Raw genomic sequence first — 19,083 nt, forward strand, 5'->3', positions numbered from 1 at the left:
GAAACATTGACCATTTAAGACCTAGAAATATTATACATAAACCTACCTATTAATATATATGTTTAGTGGCTGTAACCTTATATGTTGCAATAATACGATTTTATTGGTAGGTATTCAATAGTTGATCGTTTTTAGCTAGTTGTTTATAAAATGATTTTTTTATTTTCATCGTGTACTAGCTAGCACTTATGTGCATGCTTTTACGAAATAACTATAGGAACCTACTCAGTCTGCGCGCGATGTAATCTCTATTATAGTATTATTCGTATTTCGTACATGAATTTTATTGTCGTTAACTATTTATTTTATACCTTCTTATTTTAGGCTATTTTAAATGTTTGACATTGTTAGGAACCCTTGCACACACACTTTAGATTAGTAAGCATATTATACAATAATATAGTAGTGTAAGCAATATGTGTATTCTTTTTGCAAGCGACTGCGTCGCCAAGACAAGAACGTAGAATAAGCAAATAAGTCGTGAATAAGTAGCCGATTCGTATGATACTGTGTTGTTTAAATATTCTTATAATAAAATAATTAATAAAATATTTTCTTAAAGTTAAACAGATTTTGTGTAGTGTTTTGAATACAAACCATAAGTGAACGAACTCTTTTACAACATATATATACCTTTTGGCCTTAACCGAAAGAGTATATAACAACATGTCATTCTGTAATAAAACAAATTAATTTGTGTCTACATGAGACGGTGGTGTACCGTGTACCTAATGAGCAGGCAAGTAGCTAAAATATTTCTACAAGGGGAAGGCCAATAATTTTTGGACCGTTTATCATTTTTCATAATTTTTCCCAATGAAATACTTGTAGGGGGCTTATCTCTCACATTCGTCATTAGGCGGTATGCCATATAAAGAAAATCTTATTAATTTATATTAATAATTTACTTTTGGTTAGTAATTGATTAAAAAGAAATGTTTTTTCAACAAGTATACCTAGACCCGGACCTTACTGCCTAAGCAGTGTAGGCTACACAACCACGGATTTAAGGGCACGGGCACTACTTACTATCCTCATATTTTTTTTTTTAAATTAGAAAAATTGCTACCCGTCATTGCATTCAAATTTAACACATCCATTATAGTGACCAGTGACCTACTCTCCATCTCTACTATACACCGGAACGATACCCACTTATTTAATATTGAAAAGGAGCAAATTTTCAGTTGTACAATTAATAGTCACACTTATAATAGGTACATTTAAATTCTACAAAACATTCTGGTATATTAGTAGGTACTATCTTTTATGGCTTATCATAATTATTATTTCTTATCGTCTGTTTATATATTATGTCTATAATTCATATCAATTTACAGTTTTACATTCGTATTTGTATTTGAGTTTCAACTGTCAATTGTTTTCAATAATTTTGTAAAAAAATGAAATTTGTCTGTTAGTTTATGTTTTGATTGTTTCCATTTCAAAATTATTCAGTGTTGTCCACGTACTAGTTGTTATATAAAAATTGTTGTCCTCCTTACGGTGTCTAGTAGCGACATTTTATCCTCCAAACATTATACATATTTAACTTACAATTTTTTTTTTAGATGGCAGTACAGCAGATCATTCAATACATGCTGAGACATGAATTCACATTTCTACCACTATGCTAAATATCAACATCCTACGTTGAAAATGTACTAGACGATACTGCTAATAATAATGGTTTTGTGCAACGTGCGTGTAATGGGTATTGAATTTAATTGATATTAAATTAATAGTAGTGTAACAAAAAGTCAGTGTCATGAAACCCTGACCATTAGATTATAAGCAAATGATTCTAATTTTCAATAATTGACATTCAAATATTACATTTAAGCTGATACTTCATAAACACAATAAAACATGATTTTACATGGTAATTTTAACAAATATTACAGAGTCATATTTTTAACTGCTTATAAATCACTCAATTCTCATGTTAGTGTTTAGAAACCTTGACTACTAGATTATGACAATGACTCTTATTGTATAATGTATACAAGTATTACAAACTCTTATTATTTTAATATTGAAAATCAGCAATTTTATGTTAATGTACAAGTGTATTCTTTACTTATATTTTGTTTTACATTAAAACTGAACAAAACATTCTGGTAGATTTGTACTATCTCTTTTGTTGCTAAGCATTATAATTATTTCTTTAACCTTTATACATATATAACTGACTACTTTGTGTTTTAGATGGCAGTACAGCAGATCACTCGAGGCATGCTGAGACCATGAATTCACATTTCTATCACTTGGGAAAGTTACAACATCTTCCGTTGTAAATGGAATAGAAGGTACTGCTAATATTAATGGTTTTATGCAACGTGTGTGTAATGGGTATTGAATGTAATTGATATTCAATTAATAGTAGTGTTACAAAAAGTTAGTGTCACAAAATCCTAACCATTATATTAAGTAAATGGTTCTTATTTACCATTATTAACTTCCATATATTTCATTTAGGCTCATACTTAATAATAAACACTATAAAACGTGCTTATATATCATAATTTTGACGAATATTACAAATTCATATTTTTAGCTGCTCATAAAAATCTCAATTATCAAGTTAGTGTCATGAAACCTAGACAATTAGATTAAGTAAACGATTCTTATTTACCATTACTAACATCCATATTTGTCATTTAAGCTGATACTTCATAAACACTATAAAACATGTTTTTTATATGATAATATTGACTAATATTACAAATTCATACTTTGAACTGCCTGTAAAACACTGTATTCTCAAGTTATTCTCCAACCGTTATACATTATTAACTTACTACATTTTTTCAGATGGCAGTATATCAGATCAATCAAGGCACGCTGAGACACGAATTCACATTTCTACCACCAAGGAAAGTATCAACATCCTATGTTGAAAATGGACTAGAAGATACTGATAATAATATTGGATTTATGCAATGTGCGTGCAATGGTTATTGAATATAATTGATACTAAATTAATACCTGTGAAACAATTGAGATTTGTTAAATATCTGAATAAAATAATAGTAAACACCTTTAGCTTGTATTGTTTATTCTTAAAATTTACCTATGCTATAAATATATTTTATTTTTACTATATTTAAATGATCATTATAAAACATTTATAAAACACTCAAATATTAAGTTAATGTTTAGTAACTTGAACAATAGTTTAAGAAATTTACCATTATTATCTTTCACGTGTTTCATTTAACCTGGTATTTTGAATACACTATAATACATGTTTTTATATGATAATTTTGACTAATTTCTATTTTAAACTGCTTATAAAACACTCAAAATTATTAAATGTATGCACCGACAGAGGGCGGTAGTGGGGACGACATCCGTCGGCCGATGCCCGATCGCCTCAGAGAAAAACTAGTTGGTTGTGTGCCGTTCACCGGACGGGCGTTTAACGTAACTGGTCTTTGTTTTTACTTAGCTTTTGCGTGTAGTTGTTGTTCATTTAATAAAGATTTTTGATATTATAAACGAATTGTTCATATTTTATGCCCCAAGTTAACACAAGTAAGTGTCTTGATCCTTGACTACTCGATTAAGAAAATGATTCTAATTTATCATTTTTAACTTGCACACGTTTCATTTAACCTGATATTTTTACTTCTTAAAAACTATAAAATATGATTTTATAAGTTAATTTTGACGAATAATACAAATTAATATTTTTAGATTTTGAACGGAGTGATGAATGTAATGATTTCACAATGATGTTTGTATTATTTTTGTGTCCGTCGTCACTTTTTGGAGTAGTAATAATGCTTCGTTTTTGACTTCAGCCCCTCTTTGAAAAGACAAAATCGATTTTTTGATTTTGCCGTAAGTCAAAAACGAATCATTGTAAATACTTGAAATTTTCAACAAACGTTTATATTAGCGTTATCGATTTGCGATTAAATTTTCAAAATATTTCGACATTTTTTAAGCTACTTATAGACAATTGAAACTTATCGTGGTAAAAAATAAATCAAAAATCGTTAGTCACAATTTTTGTTTATAAGCATTTAAAGTTCAAATGTTTAGAAAATATATCAAAATCACGAAAATTTGCAAAGAATTTTGAAGTTGAAAATTCGTAAAATTTTTGTGATTTATACTTAAGGTTCAAAAATCCAATACTAGGTTATCCATAAGTTTTCCTTCAAGTAACCGTAAAAAAAAAAAATCCATTGTCAATATAGAAAACATTTTATGTGCGTATGAAATATAATTTTTTACGAAATCGCGTAAAATAACGATATATTACAATTTAAATATAGGTAATAATATAATATATCCAACTAATTATCATTGACTGACAAATCATCTCCGTTCAGAATCGTTTTTCGTATACAATGCTACCCGTCGTTGCATTCAAATTTAACACATCCATTATAGTGACCAGTGACCTACTCTCCATCTCTACTATACACCGGAACGATATCCGCTTATTTAATATTGAAAAGGAGCAAATTTTCAGTTGTACAATTAATAGTCACACTTATAATAGGTACATTTATATTCTACAAAACATTCTGGTATATTAGTAGGTACTATCTTTTATGGCTTATCATAATTATTATTTCTTATCGTCTGTTTATATATTATGTCTATATTTCATATCAATTTACAGTTTTACATTCGTATTTGTATTTGAGTTTCAACTGTCAATTGTTTTCAATAATTTTGTAAAAAAATGAAGTTTGTCAGTTAGTTTATGTTTTGATTGTTTCCATTTCAAAATTATTCAGTGTTGTCCACGTACTAGTTGTTATATAAAAATTGTTGTCCTCCTTACGGTGTCTAGTAGCGACATTTTATCCTCCAAACATTATACATATTTAACTTACAATTTTTTTTTTAGATGGCAGTACAGCAGATCATTCAATACATGCTGAGACATGAATTCACATTTCTACCACTATGCTAAATATCAACATCCTACGTTGAAAATGTACTAGACGATACTGCTAATAATAATGGTTTTGTGCAACGTGCGTGTAATGGGTATTGAATTTAATTGATATTAAATTAATAGTAGTGTAACAAAAAGTCAGTGTCATGAAACCCTGACCATTAGATTATAAGCAAATGATTCTAATTTTCCATAATTGACATTCAAATATTACATTTATGATGATACTTCATAAACACAATTAAAAATGATTTAATATCATAATTTTGATATGATAATTTAAAAAAATATTACAAAGTCATACTTTGAACTGCTTGTAAAACACTGTATTCTCAAGTTATTCTCCAAACACTATACATATTCAACTGACCATTTTTTATTTTTAGATGGCAGTACAGCAGATCACTCAATACATGCTGAGACATGAATTCACATTTCTACCACTATGCAAAATATCAACATCCTACGTTGAAAATGTACTAGACGATACTGCTAATAATAAGGGTTTTGTGCAACGTGCGTGTAATGGGTATTGAATTTAATTGATATTAAATTAATAGTAGTGTAACAAAAAGTCAGTGTCATGAAACCCTGACCATTAGATTATAAGCAAATGATTCTAATTTTCAATAATTGACATTCAAATATTACATTTAAGCTGATACTTCATAAACACAATAAAACATGATTTTACATGGTAATTTTAACAAATATTACACAGTCATATTTTTAACTGCTTATAAATCACTCAATTCTCATGTTAGTGTTTAGACTACTAGATTATGACAATGACTCTTATTGTATAATGTATACAAGTATTACAAACTCTTATTATTTTAATATTGAAAATCAGCAATTTTATGTTAATGTACAAGTGTATTCTTTACTTATATTTTGTTTTACATTAAAACTGAACAAAACATTCTGGTAGATTTGTACTATCTCTTTTGTTGCTAAGCATTATAATTATTTCTTTAACCTTTATACATATATAACTGACTACTTTGTGTTTTAGATGGCAGTACAGCAGATCACTCGAGGCATGCTGAGACCATGAATTCACATTTCTATCACTTGGGAAAGTTACAACATCTTCCGTTGTAAATGGAATAGAAGGTACTGCTAATATTAATGGTTTTATGCAACGTGTGTGTAATGGGTATTGAATGTAATTGATATTCAATTAATAGTAGTGTTACAAAAAGTTAGTGTCACAAAATCCTAACCATTATATTAAGTAAATGGTTCTTATTTACCATTATTAACTTCCATATATTTCATTTAGGCTCATACTTAATAATAAACACTATAAAACGTGCTTATATATCATAATTTTGACGAATATTACAAATTCATATTTTTAGCTGCTCATAAAAATCTCAATTATCAAGTTAGTGTCATGAAACCTAGACAATTAGATTAAGTAAACGATTCTTATTTACCATTACTAACATCCATATTTGTCATTTAAGCTGATACTTCATAAACACTATAAAACATGTTTTTTATATGATAATATTGACTAATATTACAAATTCATACTTTGAACTGCCTGTAAAACACTGTATTCTCAAGTTATTCTCCAACCGTTATACATTATTAACTTACTACATTTTTTCAGATGGCAGTATATCAGATCAATCAAGGCACGCTGAGACACGAATTCACATTTCTACCACCAAGGAAAGTATCAACATCCTATGTTGAAAATGGACTAGAAGATACTGATAATAATATTGGATTTATGCAATGTGCGTGCAATGGTTATTGAATATAATTGATACTAAATTAATACCTGTGAAACAATTGAGATTTGTTAAATATCTGAATAAAATAATAGTAAACACCTTTAGCTTGTATTGTTTATTCTTAAAATTTACCTATGCTATAAATATATTTTATTTTTACTATATTTAAATGATCATTATAAAACATTTATAAAACACTCAAATATTAAGTTAATGTTTAGTAACTTGAACAATAGTTTAAGAAATTTACCATTATTATCTTTCACGTGTTTCATTTAACCTGGTATTTTGAATACACTATAATACATGTTTTTATATGATAATTTTGACTAATTTCTATTTTAAACTGCTTATAAAACACTCAAAATTATTAAATGTATGCACCGACAGAGGGCGGTAGTGGGGACGACATCCGTCGGCCGATGCCCGATCGCCTCAGAGAAAAACTAGTTGGTTGTGTGCCGTTCACCGGACGGGCGTTTAACGTAACTGGTCTTTGTTTTTACTTAGCTTTTGCGTGTAGTTGTTGTTCATTTAATAAAGATTTTTGATATTATAAACGAATTGTTCATATTTTATGCCCCAAGTTAACACAAGTAAGTGTCTTGATCCTTGACTACTCGATTAAGAAAATGATTCTAATTTATCATTTTTAACTTGCACACGTTTCATTTAACCTGATATTTTTACTTCTTAAAAACTATAAAATATGATTTTATAAGTTAATTTTGACGAATAATACAAATTAATATTTTTAGATTTTGAACGGAGTGATGAATGTAATGATTTCACAATGATGTTTGTATTATTTTTGTGTCCGTCGTCACTTTTTGGAGTAGTAATAATGCTTCGTTTTTGACTTCAGCCCCTCTTTGAAAAGACAAAATCGATTTTTTGATTTTGCCGTAAGTCAAAAACGAATCATTGTAAATACTTGAAATTTTCAACAAACGTTTATATTAGCGTTATCGATTTGCGATTAAATTTTCAAAATATTTCGACATTTTTTAAGCTACTTATAGACAATTGAAACTTATCGTGGTAAAAAATAAATCAAAAATCGTTAGTCACAATTTTTGTTTATAAGCATTTAAAGTTCAAATGTTTAGAAAATATATCAAAATCACGAAAATTTGCAAAGAATTTTGAAGTTGAAAATTCGTAAAATTTTTGTGATTTATACTTAAGGTTCAAAAATCCAATACTAGGTTATCCATAAGTTTTCCTTCAAGTAACCGTAAAAAAAAAAAATCCATTGTCAATATAGAAAACATTTTATGTGCGTATGAAATATAATTTTTTACGAAATCGCGTAAAATAACGATATATTACAATTTAAATATAGGTAATAATATAATATATCCAACTAATTATCATTGACTGACAAATCATCTCCGTTCAGAATCGTTTTTCGTATACAATGCTACCCGTCGTTGCATTCAAATTTAACACATCCATTATAGTGACCAGTGACCTACTCTCCATCTCTACTATACACCGGAACGATATCCGCTTATTTAATATTGAAAAGGAGCAAATTTTCAGTTGTACAATTAATAGTCACACTTATAATAGGTACATTTATATTCTACAAAACATTCTGGTATATTAGTAGGTACTATCTTTTATGGCTTATCATAATTATTATTTCTTATCGTCTGTTTATATATTATGTCTATATTTCATATCAATTTACAGTTTTACATTCGTATTTGTATTTGAGTTTCAACTGTCAATTGTTTTCAATAATTTTGTAAAAAAATGAAGTTTGTCAGTTAGTTTATGTTTTGATTGTTTCCATTTCAAAATTATTCAGTGTTGTCCACGTACTAGTTGTTATATAAAAATTGTTGTCCTCCTTACGGTGTCTAGTAGCGACATTTTATCCTCCAAACATTATACATATTTAACTTACAATTTTTTTTTTAGATGGCAGTACAGCAGATCATTCAATACATGCTGAGACATGAATTCACATTTCTACCACTATGCTAAATATCAACATCCTACGTTGAAAATGTACTAGACGATACTGCTAATAATAATGGTTTTGTGCAACGTGAGTGTAATGGGTATTAAATTTAATTGATATTAAATTAATAGTAGTGTAACAAAAAGTCAGTGTCATGAAACCCTGACCATTAGATTATAAGCAAATGATTCTAATTTTCCATAATTGACATTCAAATATTACATTTATGATGATACTTCATAAACACAATTAAAAATGATTTAATATCATAATTTTGATATGATAATTTAAAAAAATATTACAAAGTCATACTTTGAACTGCTTGTAAAACACTGTATTCTCAAGTTATTCTCCAAACACTATACATATTCAACTGACCATTTTTTATTTTTAGATGGCAGTACAGCAGATCACTCAATACATGCTGAGACATGAATTCACATTTCTACCACTATGCAAAATATCAACATCCTACGTTGAAAATGTACTAGACGATACTGCTAATAATAAGGGTTTTGTGCAACGTGCGTGTAATGGGTATTGAATTTAATTGATATTAAATTAATAGTAGTGTAACAAAAAGTCAGTGTCATGAAACCCTGACCATTAGATTATAAGCAAATGATTCTAATTTTCAATAATTGACATTCAAATATTACATTTAAGCTGATACTTCATAAACACAATAAAACATGATTTTACATGGTAATTTTAACAAATATTACAGAGTCATATTTTTAACTGCTTATAAATCACTCAATTCTCATGTTAGTGTTTAGACTACTAGATTATGACAATGACTCTTATTGTATAATGTATACAAGTATTACAAACTCTTATTATTTTAATATTGAAAATCAGCAATTTTATGTTAATGTACAAGTGTATTCTTTACTTATATTTTGTTTTACATTAAAACTGAACAAAACATTCTGGTAGATTTGTACTATCTCTTTTGTTGCTAAGCATTATAATTATTTCTTTAACCTTTATACATATATAACTGACTACTTTGTGTTTTAGATGGCAGTACAGCAGATCACTCGAGGCATGCTGAGACCATGAATTCACATTTCTATCACTTGGGAAAGTTACAACATCTTCCGTTGTAAATGGAATAGAAGGTACTGCTAATATTAATGGTTTTATGCAACGTGTGTGTAATGGGTATTGAATGTAATTGATATTCAATTAATAGTAGTGTTACAAAAAGTTAGTGTCACAAAACCCTAACCATTATATTAAGTAAATGGTTCTTATTTACCATTATTAACTTCCATATATTTCATTTAGGCTCATACTTAATAATAAACACTATAAAACGTGCTTATATATCATAATTTTGACGAATATTACAAATTCATATTTTTAGCTGCTCATAAAAATCTCAATTATCAAGTTAGTGTCATGAAACCTAGACAATTAGATTAAGTAAACGATTCTTATTTACCATTACTAACATCCATATTTGTCATTTAAGCTGATACTTCATAAACACTATAAAACATGTTTTTTATATGATAATATTGACTAATATTACAAATTCATACTTTGAACTGCCTGTAAAACACTGTATTCTCAAGTTATTCTCCAACCGTTATACATTATTAACTTACTACATTTTTTCAGATGGCAGTATATCAGATCAATCAAGGCACGCTGAGACACGAATTCACATTTCTACCACCAAGGAAAGTATCAACATCCTATGTTGAAAATGGACTAGAAGATACTGATAATAATATTGGATTTATGCAATGTGCGTGCAATGGTTATTGAATATAATTGATACTAAATTAATACCTGTGAAACAATTGAGATTTGTTAAATATCTGAATAAAATAATAGTAAACACCTTTAGCTTGTATTGTTTATTCTTAAAATTTACCTATGCTATAAATATATTTTATTTTTACTATATTTAAATGATCATTATAAAACATTTATAAAACACTCAAATATTAAGTTAATGTTTAGTAACTTGAACAATAGTTTAAGAAATTTACCATTATTATCTTTCACGTGTTTCATTTAACCTGGTATTTTGAATACACTATAATACATGTTTTTATATGATAATTTTGACTAATTTCTATTTTAAACTGCTTATAAAACACTCAAAATTATTAAATGTATGCACCGACAGAGGGCGGTAGTGGGGACGACATCCGTCGGCCGATGCCCGATCGCCTCAGAGAAAAACTAGTTGGTTGTGTGCCGTTCACCGGACGGGCGTTTAACGTAACTGGTCTTTGTTTTTACTTAGCTTTTGCGTGTAGTTGTTGTTCATTTAATAAAGATTTTTGATATTATAAACGAATTGTTCATATTTTATGCCCCAAGTTAACACAAGTAAGTGTCTTGATCCTTGACTACTCGATTAAGAAAATGATTCTAATTTATCATTTTTAACTTGCACACGTTTCATTTAACCTGATATTTTTACTTCTTAAAAACTATAAAATATGATTTTATAAGTTAATTTTGACGAATAATACAAATTAATATTTTTAGATTTTGAACGGAGTGATGAATGTAATGATTTCACAATGATGTTTGTATTATTTTTGTGTCCGTCGTCACTTTTTGGAGTAGTAATAATGCTTCGTTTTTGACTTCAGCCCCTCTTTGAAAAGACAAAATCGATTTTTTGATTTTGCCGTAAGTCAAAAACGAATCATTGTAAATACTTGAAATTTTCAACAAACGTTTATATTAGCGTTATCGATTTGCGATTACATTTTCAAAATATTTCGACATTTTTTAAGCTACTTATAGACAATTGAAACTTATCGTGGTAAAAAATAAATCAAAAATCGTTAGTCACAATTTTTGTTTATAAGCATTTAAAGTTCAAATGTTTAGAAAATATATCAAAATCACGAAAATTTGCAAAGAATTTTGAAGTTGAAAATTCGTAAAATTTTTGTGATTTATACTTAAGGTTCAAAAATCCAATACTAGGTTATCCATAAGTTTTCCTTCAAGTAACCGTAAAAAAAAAAAAATCCATTGTCAATATAGAAAACATTTTATGTGCGTATGAAATATAATTTTTTACGAAATCGCGTAAAATAACGATATATTACAATTTAAATATAGGTAATAATATAATATATCCAACTAATTATCATTGACTGACAAATCATCTCCGTTCAGAATCGTTTTTCGTATACAATGCTACCCGTCGTTGCATTCAAATTTAACACATCCATTATAGTGACCAGTGACCTACTCTCCATCTCTACTATACACCGGAACGATATCCGCTTATTTAATATTGAAAAGGAGCAAATTTTCAGTTGTACAATTAATAGTCACACTTATAATAGGTACATTTATATTCTACAAAACATTCTGGTATATTAGTAGGTACTATCTTTTATGGCTTATCATAATTATTATTTCTTATCGTCTGTTTATATATTATGTCTATATTTCATATCAATTTACAGTTTTACATTCGTATTTGTATTTGAGTTTTAGCTGTCAATTGTTTTCAATAATTTTGTAAAAAATGAAGTTTGTCTGTTAGTTTATGTTTTGATTGTTTCCATTTCAAAATTATTCAGTGTTGTCCACGTACTAGTTGTTATATAAAAATTGTTGTCCTCCTTACGGTGTCTAGTAGCGACATTTTATCCTCCAAACATTATACATATTTAACTTACAATTTTTTTTTTAGATGGCAGTACAGCAGATCATTCAATACATGCTGAGACATGAATTCACATTTCTACCACTATGCTAAATATCAACATCCTACGTTGAAAATGTACTAGACGATACTGCTAATAATAATGGTTTTGTGCAACGTGAGTGTAATGGGTATTAAATTTAATTGATATTAAATTAATAGTAGTGTAACAAAAAGTCAGTGTCATGAAACCCTGACCATTAGATTATAAGCAAATGATTCTAATTTTCCATAATTGACATTCAAATATTACATTTAAGATGATACTTCATAAACACAATTAAAAATGATTTAATATCATAATTTTGATATTATAATTTTAAAGAATATTACAAAGTCATACTTTGAACTGCTTGTAAAACACTGTATTCTCAAGTTATTCTCCAAACACTATACATATTTAACTGACCATTTTTTATTTTTAGATGGCTGTACAGCAGATCACTCAATACATGCTGAGACATGAATTCACATTTCTACCACTATGCAAAATATCAACATCCTACGTTGAAAATGTACTAGACGATACTGCTAATAATAAGGGTTTTGTGCAACGTGCGTGTAATGGGTATTGAATTTAATTGATATTAAATTAATAGTAGTGTAACAAAAAGTCAGTGTCATGAAACCCTGACCATTAGATTATAAGCAAATGATTCTAATTTTCAATAATTGACATTCAAATATTACATTTAAGCTGATACTTCATAAACACAATAAAACATGATTTTACATGGTAATTTTAACAAATATTACAGAGTCATATTTTTAACTGCTTATAAATCACTCAATTCTCATGTTAGTGTTTAGACTACTAGATTATGACAATGACTCTTATTGTATAATGTATACAAGTATTACAAACTCTTATTATTTTAATATTGAAAATCAGCAATTTTATGTTAATGTACAAGTGTATTCTTTACTTATATTTTGTTTTACATTAAAACTGAACAAAACATTCTGGTAGATTTGTACTATCTCTTTTGTTGCTAAGCATTATAATTATTTCTTTAACCTTTATACATATATAACTGACTACTTTGTGTTTTAGATGGCAGTACAGCAGATCACTCGAGGCATGCTGAGACCATGAATTCACATTTCTATCACTTGGGAAAGTTACAACATCTTCCGTTGTAAATGGAATAGAAGGTACTGCTAATATTAATGGTTTTATGCAACGTGTGTGTAATGGGTATTGAATGTAATTGATATTCAATTAATAGTAGTGTTACAAAAAGTTAGTGTCACAAAACCCTAACCATTATATTAAGTAAATGGTTCTTATTTACCATTATTAACTTCCATATATTTCATTTAGGCTCATACTTAATAATAAACACTATAAAACGTGCTTATATATCATAATTTTGACGAATATTACAAATTCATATTTTTAGCTGCTCATAAAAATCTCAATTATCAAGTTAGTGTCATGAAACCTAGACAATTAGATTAAGTAAACGATTCTTATTTACCATTACTAACATCCATATTTGTCATTTAAGCTGATACTTCATAAACACTATAAAACATGTTTTTTATATGATAATATTGACTAATATTACAAATTCATACTTTGAACTGCCTGTAAAACACTGTATTCTCAAGTTATTCTCCAACCGTTATACATTATTAACTTACTACATTTTTTCAGATGGCAGTATATCAGATCAATCAAGGCACGCTGAGACACGAATTCACATTTCTACCACCAAGGAAAGTATCAACATCCTATGTTGAAAATGGACTAGAAGATACTGATAATAATATTGGATTTATGCAATGTGCGTGCAATGGTTATTGAATATAATTGATACTAAATTAATACCTGTGAAACAATTGAGATTTGTTAAATATCTGAATAAAATAATAGTAAACACCTTTAGCTTGTATTGTTTATTCTTAAAATTTACCTATGCTATAAATATATTTTATTTTTACTATATTTAAATGATCATTATAAAACATTTATAAAACACTCAAATATTAAGTTAATGTTTAGTAACTTGAACAATAGTTTAAGAAATTTACCATTATTATCTTTCACGTGTTTCATTTAACCTGGTATTTTGAATACACTATAATACATGTTTTTATATGATAATTTTGACTAATTTCTATTTTAAACTGCTTATAAAACACTCAAAATTATTAAATGTATGCACCGACAGAGGGCGGTAGTGGGGACGACATCCGTCGGCCGATGCCCGATCGCCTCAGAGAAAAACTAGTTGGTTGTGTGCCGTTCACCGGACGGGCGTTTAACGTAACTGGTCTTTGTTTTTACTTAGCTTTTGCGTGTAGTTGTTGTTCATTTAATAAAGATTTTTGATATTATAAACGAATTGTTCATATTTTATGCCCCAAGTTAACACAAGTAAGTGTCTTGATCCTTGACTACTCGATTAAGAAAATGATTCTAATTTATCATTTTTAACTTGCACACGTTTCATTTAACCTGATATTTTTACTTCTTAAAAACTATAAAATATGATTTTATAAGTTAATTTTGACGAATAATACAAATTAATATTTTTAGATTTTGAACGGAGTGATGAATGTAATGATTTCACAATGATGTTTGTATTATTTTTGTGTCCGTCGTCACTTTTTGGAGTAGTAATAATGCTTCGTTTTTGACTTCAGCCCCTCTTTGAAAAGACAAAATCGATTTTTTGATTTTGCCGTAAGTCAAAAACGAATCATTGTAAATACTTGAAATTTTCAACAAACGTTTATATTAGCGTTATCGATTTGCGATTAAATTTTCAAAATATTTCGACATTTTTTAAGCTACTTATAGACAATTGAAACTTATCGTGGTAAAAAATAAATCAAAAATCGTTAGTCACAATTTTTGTTTATAAGCATTTAAAGTTCAAATGTTTAGAAAATATATCAAAATCACGAAAATTTGCAAAGAATTTTGAAGTTGAAAATTCGTAAAATTTTTGTGATTTATACTTAAGGTTCAAAAATCCAATACTAGGTTATCCATAAGTTTTCCTTCAAGTAACCGTAAAAAAAAAAAAATCCATTGTCAATATAGAAAACATTTTATGTGCGTATGAAATATAATTTTTTACGAAATCGCGTAAAATAACGATATATTACAATTTAAATATAGGTAATAATATAATATATCCAACTAATTATCATTGACTGACAAATCATCTCCGTTCAGAATCGTTTTTCGTATACAATGCTACCCGTCGTTGCATTCAAATTTAACACATCCATTATAGTGACCAGTGACCTACTCTCCATCTCTACTATACACCGGAACGATATCCGCTTATTTAATATTGAAAAGGAGCAAATTTTCAGTTGTACAATTAATAGTCACACTTATAATAGGTACATTTATATTCTACAAAACATTCTGGTATATTAGTAGGTACTATCTTTTATGGCTTATCATAATTATTATTTCTTATCGTCTGTTTATATATTATGTCTATATTTCATATCAATTTACAGTTTTACATTCGTATTTGTATTTGAGTTTCAGCTGTCAATTGTTTTCAATAATTTTGTAAAAAAATGAAGTTTGTCTGTTAGTTTATGTTTTGATTGTTTCCATTTCAAAATTATTCAGTGTTGTCCACGTACTAGTTGTTATATAAAAATTGTTGTCCTCCTTACGGTGTCTAGTAGCGACATTTTATCCTCCAAACATTATACATATTTAACTTACAATTTTTTTTTTAGATGGCAGTACAGCAGATCATTCAATACATGCTGAGACATGAATTCACATTTCTACCACTATGCTAAATATCAACATCCTACGTTGAAAATGTACTAGACGATACTGCTAATAATAATGGTTTTGTGCAACGTGAGTGTAATGGGTATTAAATTTAATTGATATTAAATTAATAGTAGTGTAACAAAAAGTCAGTGTCATGAAACCCTGACCATTAGATTATAAGCAAATGATTCTAATTTTCCATAATTGACATTCAAATATTACATTTATGATGATACTTCATAAACACAATTAAAAATGATTTAATATCATAATTTTGATATGATAATTTTAAAAAATATTACAAAGTCATACTTTGAACTGCTTGTAAAACACTGTATTCTCAAGTTATTCTCCAAACACTATACATATTTAACTGACCATTTTTTATTTTTAGATGGCAGTACAGCAGATCACTCAATACATGCTGAGACATGAATTCACATTTCTACCACTATGCAAAATATCAACATCCTACGTTGAAAATGTACTAGACGATACTGCTAATAATAAGGGTTTTGTGCAACGTGCGTGTAATGGGTATTGAATTTAATTGATATTAAATTAATAGTAGTGTAACAAAAAGTCAGTGTCATGAAACCCTGACCATTAGATTATAAGCAAATGATTCTAATTTTCAATAATTGACATTCAAATATTACATTTAAGCTGATACTTCATAAACACAATAAAACATGATTTTACATGGTAATTTTAACAAATATTACAGAGTCATATTTTTAACTGCTTATAAATCACTCAATTCTCATGTTAGTGTTTAGACTACTAGATTATGACAATGACTCTTATTGTATAATGTATACAAGTATTACAAACTCTTATTATTTTAATATTGAAAATCAGCAATTTTATGTTAATGTACAAGTGTATTCTTTACTTATATTTTGTTTTACATTAAAACTGAACAAAACATTCTGGTAGATTTGTACTATCTCTTTTGTTGCTAAGCATTATAATTATTTCTTTAACCTTTATACATATATAACTGACTACTTTGTGTTTTAGATGGCAGTACAGCAGATCACTCGAGGCATGCTGAGACCATGAATTCACATTTCTATCACTTGGGAAAGTTACAACATCTTCCGTTGTAAATGGAATAGAAGGTACTGCTAATATTAATGGTTTTATGCAACGTGTGTGTAATGGGTATTGAATGTAATTGATATTCAATTAATAGTAGTGTTACAAAAAGTTAGTGTCACAAAACCCTAACCATTATATTAAGTAAATGGTTCTTATTTACCATTATTAACTTCCATATATTTCATTTAGGCTCATACTTAATAATAAACACTATAAAACGTGCTTATATATCATAATTTTGACGAATATTACAAATTCATATTTTTAGCTGCTCATAAAAATCTCAATTATCAAGTTAGTGTCATGAAACCTAGACAATTAGATTAAGTAAACGATTCTTATTTACCATTACTAACATCCATATTTGTCATTTAAGCTGATACTTCATAAACACTATAAAACATGTTTTTTATATGATAATATTGACTAATATTACAAATTCATACTTTGAACTGCCTGTAAAACACTGTATTCTCAAGTTATTCTCCAACCGTTATACATTATTAACTTACTACATTTTTTCAGATGGCAGTATATCAGATCAATCAAGGCACGCTGAGACACGAATTCACATTTCTACCACCAAGGAAAGTATCAACATCCTATGTTGAAAATGGACTAGAAGATACTGATAATAATATTGGATTTATGCAATGTGCGTGCAATGGTTATTGAATATAATTGATACTAAATTAATACCTGTGAAACAATTGAGATTTGTTAAATATCTGAATAAAATAATAGTAAACACCTTTAGCTTGTATTGTTTATTCTTAAAATTTACCTATGCTATAAATATATTTTATTTTTACTATATTTAAATGATCATTATAAAACATTTATAAAACACTCAAATATTAAGTTAATGTTTAGTAACTTGAACAATAGTTTAAGAAATTTACCATTATTATCTTTCACGTGTTTCATTTAACCTGGTATTTTGAATACACTATAATACATGTTTTTATATGATAATTTTGACTAATTTCTATTTTAAACTGCTTATAAAACACTCAAAATTATTAAATGTATGCACCGACAGAGGGCGGTAGTGGGGACGACATCCGTCGGCCGATGCCCGATCGCCTCAGAGAAAAACTAGTTGGTTGTGTGCCGTTCACCGGACGGGCGTTTAACGTAACTGGTCTTTGTTTTTACTTAGCTTTTGCGTGTAGTTGTTGTTCATTTAATAAAGATTTTTGATATTATAAACGAATTGTTCATATTTTATGCCCCAAGTTAACACAAGTAAGTGTCTTGATCCTTGACTACTCGATTAAGAAAATGATTCTAATTTATCATTTTTAACTTGCACACGTTTCATTTAACCTGATATTTTTACTTCTTAAAAACTATAAAATATGATTTTATAAGTTAATTTTGACGAATAATACAAATTAATATTTTTAGATTTTGAACGGAGTGATGAATGTAATGATTTCACAATGATGTTTGTATTATTTTTGTGTCCGTCGTCACTTTTTGGAGTAGTAATAATGCTTCGTTTTTGACTTCAGCCCCTCTTTGAAAAGACAAAATCGATTTTTTGATTTTGCCGTAAGTCAAAAACGAATCATTGTAAATACTTGAAATTTTCAACAAACGTTTATATTAGCGTTATCGATTTGCGATTAAATTTTCAAAATATTTCGACATTTTTTAAGCTACTTATAGACAATTGAAACTTATCGTGGTAAAAAATAAATCAAAAATCGTTAGTCACAATTTTTGTTTATAAGCATTTAAAGTTCAAATGTTTAGAAAATATATCAAAATCACGAAAATTTGCAAAGAATTTTGAAGTTGAAAATTCGTAAAATTTTTGTGATTTATACTTAAGGTTCAAAAATCCAATACTAGGTTATCCATAAGTTTTCCTTC

General features: G+C 27.8%; 5 long non-coding RNA genes across 5 annotated transcripts; all 5 read left to right on the forward strand.

Annotated features, from left to right (window-relative positions):
* The first annotated feature begins 1,365 nt into the window (after positions 1–1,365).
* LOC132926899 (uncharacterized) lies at positions 1,366–3,032 on the forward strand. The gene is made up of 3 exons (XR_009661554.1): positions 1,366–1,714; positions 2,209–2,309; positions 2,815–3,032. It is a non-coding gene; the product is annotated as an uncharacterized LOC132926899 (long non-coding RNA).
* A 1,620-nt stretch (positions 3,033–4,652) lies between these two features.
* LOC132927293 (uncharacterized) lies at positions 4,653–6,760 on the forward strand. The gene is made up of 4 exons (XR_009661691.1): positions 4,653–5,013; positions 5,308–5,437; positions 5,937–6,037; positions 6,543–6,760. It is a non-coding gene; the product is annotated as an uncharacterized LOC132927293 (long non-coding RNA).
* A 1,620-nt stretch (positions 6,761–8,380) lies between these two features.
* Positions 8,381–10,488, forward strand: LOC132927501 (uncharacterized). The gene is made up of 4 exons (XR_009661746.1): positions 8,381–8,728; positions 9,036–9,165; positions 9,665–9,765; positions 10,271–10,488. It is a non-coding gene; the product is annotated as an uncharacterized LOC132927501 (long non-coding RNA).
* A 2,281-nt stretch (positions 10,489–12,769) lies between these two features.
* On the forward strand, positions 12,770–14,216 carry LOC132927953 (uncharacterized). The gene is made up of 3 exons (XR_009661912.1): positions 12,770–12,906; positions 13,393–13,493; positions 13,999–14,216. It is a non-coding gene; the product is annotated as an uncharacterized LOC132927953 (long non-coding RNA).
* Positions 14,217–15,837: 1,621 nt separating this feature from the next.
* Positions 15,838–17,945, forward strand: LOC132927405 (uncharacterized). The gene is made up of 4 exons (XR_009661718.1): positions 15,838–16,185; positions 16,493–16,635; positions 17,122–17,222; positions 17,728–17,945. It is a non-coding gene; the product is annotated as an uncharacterized LOC132927405 (long non-coding RNA).
* The last annotated feature ends 1,138 nt before the right edge of the window (positions 17,946–19,083 follow it).

This window comes from Rhopalosiphum padi, chromosome 3, assembly GCF_020882245.1.
Source record: "Rhopalosiphum padi isolate XX-2018 chromosome 3, ASM2088224v1, whole genome shotgun sequence".
In the NCBI taxonomy this organism is placed as follows: Eukaryota; Metazoa; Arthropoda; class Insecta; order Hemiptera; family Aphididae; genus Rhopalosiphum; species Rhopalosiphum padi.